We start from the raw sequence: 4576 nt of genomic DNA, 5'->3' as shown, positions 1-4576 counted from the left end.
GTGTCCAAACAGGCGAGAGCTATGGGGCCTTCGCTCCATCCTGTCCCCCGTTTCTGCACAGTTATTGCTCCCTTGTGTCCAGCTGCATGGGGGCATGGGCATCACAAAACTGCATCTGCAAAAATCTTTCATTTCAAGTCAAGGGCCCCTCCTGACAACCTGCACCACTTCTGTCTTCTTTGCCACATTGTGCAATGGAAGACTTCCAAGGATTGTCAGCATAACATCATTAATTTTTATGCCATATGTTTGCAAGTTATTATGTAGAAATTGCTATTTAGATGCAAGGTCTTATTGCTCAATATTTGAGCATTTGTATGAGATTAAAAGCTTCAGGGGGCTTTCTAGGCATTGGGCTCTGCAACAAATAGCTAGTTTATGCAGATGCCTCCTCATAGCAGAAGTGGTAAATCTTTGAAAACCCGTTGAAAACCAAAATCAACATTTTCGTTTTGTTTGCATTAGCAGGAAGAGTTTTGTTGCGATTGTCCCTTCAAAAACTTCAGCCTCCATGAAACGTACCAGTGCTCTGAGGGCAACCGGTAGCAAACTTTACCAGGACTGAGTTCAGCTGCAGCCGAGACAGGCATTGCTGCTCTTCGCTGTAGTGCACCATGCCAGCATGCATGGGGAGCCGCAGCCCTGCAGCTCCTGCCCGCACCACGCCTCTGTGGTGATTTGTGACAGCTAATATTGTGTAGTTTCCTGGGTTTATGCTAATTTTATACATTACACTCCCTGAGCTATTCTTTGCACCATTCGAGCCTGACTGAAAGCCCACTGATGTCTCATTAAGTCCCTCACTGGACTTTCAGTTAATTGTAGCCTTTATTTGAAGATACTACTACTCTTTCAAAACCTCTGCAGCAGGAAACTGGTGCTTTCTAACTGCCCAGCTAGTTTACAACATATACACTTTTCTATGTACAGCATTAATGCTGCATATATCCTTAGACTGGATCAACACGTCCCTGAGCATCAGCAACATTCAGTCCCTACCCATTACACGTGAAAAAGTAAACCAGTCTCTCAGTATGGGATAAAACCTTTTCATCTGACATAAACTAAGGATAGACTCTTGCTTACTTAGCAAGTGACAATTTACGCATGAAAATGCACACACACACACACACACACTTGTTATATCTATCCACTAAATAGTATTTGGTTGTGCAAAAAGGAGGTCAGGAAATCTCTGGGTTTGGTGGGGGAATTGGGCTTTGGGGTTTTGAGGGGTGGTGAGCTATCTTTGCATCTTATTTTTTCATCATGATCAACTTTTTTCCTGTTTGAGAATCACACTGACACGTAACATAAATCTTTTCCCGGCTGGGTTACAGTTTGAGGAACTAATAAAACCTGAATTCAAATTTTCTCAGCAGGTTCACAACTATACTTCATGTTCTACTTATAAATAGAATGAACAAGACACATATTTAGCCAAACTGCTTGCAGTGAGATACATGGATATCGGTATATTTTTTAGGTGCCACTGCGAATCCCTCTCCTTCAAATATCACATCACAGTCCCAAAATCATAGGATTTATGCTTCTTCATTTTTAAGCCGAGCATGGCTGCTTTGAATTATTTTCATTGACCTCTTGGGGTTTTAACTTGTGCAAAAAACTTAGAAATGCAGCCAGTCAGAGCATCACACTGACGTAGGAAATCGCTCAGCAGTGAAAGCTGTCATTTTCAACACTGGCATCAGAAGGAGTCGCTACCCACGTATTTCCTTTGGATTTAGAATTTGCTGGGAGTGGATGTGAAGTCCTGGTCCAGCGTAGTCTGAAGTTTTAAGGCTATATTTCACAGAGAAACTATTTATAAATGCATTGGCTATGGGTTAAGTTCTGTCATTTCCATTTTGTCTCTATCACCTTTGCGAGGTCCCTCACTGCGATCTCATAGGTAATACAAAACCATTGTCCTAGCAGGACACTCTGTTGCCAACGAGGGGACAAATCCCATCCATGCAAGTCCCAAGTCCTGCTATCGCTGAAAAACAAAGGAGAGATTTCCAAAGAAAATCTCAGTTACCAGCTTCATTCTTCCCAAATTTGAATTCTAGAAGTTGCACTATCTCTAGCCACCATTGCTTTTGCAGCTCCTAGCTGGTAACATTATTCCTCTGTAGTTATTGCCCAAGCATGGTGCATTGCTTTGCCAAAGGCCGTTTACATACTACTTCTAAAATGGCCACATTTTAGTAGTGAATGAAATATTTTCTGTATTAAGGAATTACCCAGTCCTGCTCAAAGATTTACTGTTTGCACTTCAGTTTCTTAACTCTATAAGACACCCGGAACTCTAATGAAAACTTATGACTTCCAGAGTTGCTATTTTGAAATTCAAATCTGCTAATCGAAGCTAAAATTGAGAACAATTTATAACTATTAAAGGATGGCTCCTGACACTTGTCGCACACATACAGTTTCTGTTAAAGTTAGTAGCAATTCTGCTGCCATTGTTAATAAGAACTTCCTAATTTACTTGGTAACTACTGTAAGAGCTTGGTTTTCAACATAAACACATCCAAACCTCAAGACCTGGGTTTTACAGTGTCAGGGTTAACACATTGTTTTCAACATGGAAAAAAATATCCACCAACTGCTCCTGTATAATTTTGTTTGTTACACTAATATTTGGTACACAAATGTCAATAGTTAATATATTGTATTTGTCATTCCTCTCCCTAAAGAAATACTGTAAAATAGCTCCCATTGGACATGGGGAAAATGGTTTGCTTGCGGAGAACAGTTTGCATTTACCAAATTTCCAGCTGTGATCCTTCCATCACCAGGAAGCACCACATTAACTTTGTATCACTGAAGGCAGAGGTTGTGAATGGGATAGAGAACGCAAGCAAGAACTCTGGCACAGCTTTTTCACTATATAGGGAAGATTATCCACTTGCCAACTGCAGCTGTAACTGGAACAGCCTGTTTTCCACCCCACTCAGATTTTAAGTCTCTGATGAGTTTTATGCATTTGTCACTGCTCCATATTCAGCTGCAGCCCAACATTCCAGCTACATATAGGTCCATATGCCGAGATAATGCAGGCAACTGAAAGAAGCTGCATTTCTCCCACAAGAAGTTTTCATTTAGCCCATAAATGCTACATTTGCTACATTAAAATTAAACCCAGCAGCACCGTGACACAAAGAAACGGCAGCACAGTTTGCAATGGCCATGATTTGCAGGGCACTTTAGAGGACACCGATGAAGCTGGGGAAGCAGAACAGTAGATGGCTCCACACATCTTCTGACAAGACAATTCTCTCTAGTGCCAGACATGCGCTGTTATTTCTATGTGCAATTTCCTATGCACAGTTCCTTACACGTAAGAACTGCTTGAAACCCTGAGCTGCAGCTTCAATTATTTTTCCGGGCTCCAACCATGTAGGAGCAAACTAGAAGGAAATGGTATGTCTAACAGGCAGCTGAGCAGGTTGTTGCACCACCTTTGTCCACAGCCCTTTGCCATCCCCTTTGCCCCAGGGAATTGCTGAGCAACATACACCCCAACTTGGCTGTAGCAGGAGCACATGGCAATGGGGAGCATTTCCCACTGGAAGGGCCTCAAGCAATAGTGCTAATGGCCTAAAACCACTCAGGGGTGGGGAATTGGGTAAGCGTGCGCAGGAATTGCTTTTTCAGCACTTCCTAGGGACTTCTCACTAGACCTCCTGGTACAGATGAAGGAACTTCGCCAGCACATTTTCTTTGCCCTGGAAGGAAGGTGTCTGAGGAGGCTCAAAGGTGGGCTTGTCTGTTTTGTAAATGGCAATATTAGAACTGACTAAAATTTGACCAGGTCATAACCCCCGAGTGGCTTCAGAGCCCCTCTCCAGTGAGTCTTTGCTTTATTGTAGCCCCTCTCCCCCTTGGGGTCCTGTCTTAGGAAATAGGTATCCTCATACTGCTGTCAGCTGATTTTTTCTAAGGGAGCCCTCATTTGAATCATTAAGGCTCACCATCACTTGGTCTCTTGTTCAGTTCCTTCTTCTTGGTCCCGTTGCTTGTCCCTGCTCTCCAGATCCTCCTGGTAGCTCAGGTTTCAGGAGGCTACAGTGCAAGGGATGGACAAAATACAAGCTACCATAAAGACAACCCTGAATGCACAGGCCAGAGTTTACAGATCAAGTCAGATTCAGAAAAGGCAACTGTAGGTGGTGGCATACATCTTTTTACATAAGGCTAACAGCACCTGGAGCCAAGTATTTCCAGAGCCACCATAACCTCTCACTATCCCTGTAATCACCCTTGCTCATGCAGGACTCTCTGTCCTAAGCTCGCTCCATCATTTCTTCTGCCCATCTTTAGCGTCAATGCTTTCTTTGCATTTCCACCAGAGGGTGGCATTATTAAACTCTATTGGACTTAAAGGTCGTTCATGGTAAAGGAGTACACCCCAGTTTAGCAACTGGAGTCACTGATGAACGAGTACAGAGTGTAAAAAATATATTTATGAAAAGCAAGAAAAAATTAGTCACTACATTCTGCTGCTGAAAGAAACATCTATTTCTTTGAATTTTTTTTATTTGTTTGCTATTGAGCAAATGAGATTTAA

The sequence above is a fragment of the Aptenodytes forsteri genome, unplaced genomic scaffold, assembly GCF_000699145.1.
Source record: "Aptenodytes forsteri isolate BGI_AS27 unplaced genomic scaffold, ASM69914v1 Scaffold426, whole genome shotgun sequence".
NCBI lineage: Eukaryota > Metazoa > Chordata > Aves > Sphenisciformes > Spheniscidae > Aptenodytes > Aptenodytes forsteri.
The sequence above is the reverse complement of the archived record's forward strand: the minus strand, read 5'-3'. Positions refer to the sequence as shown.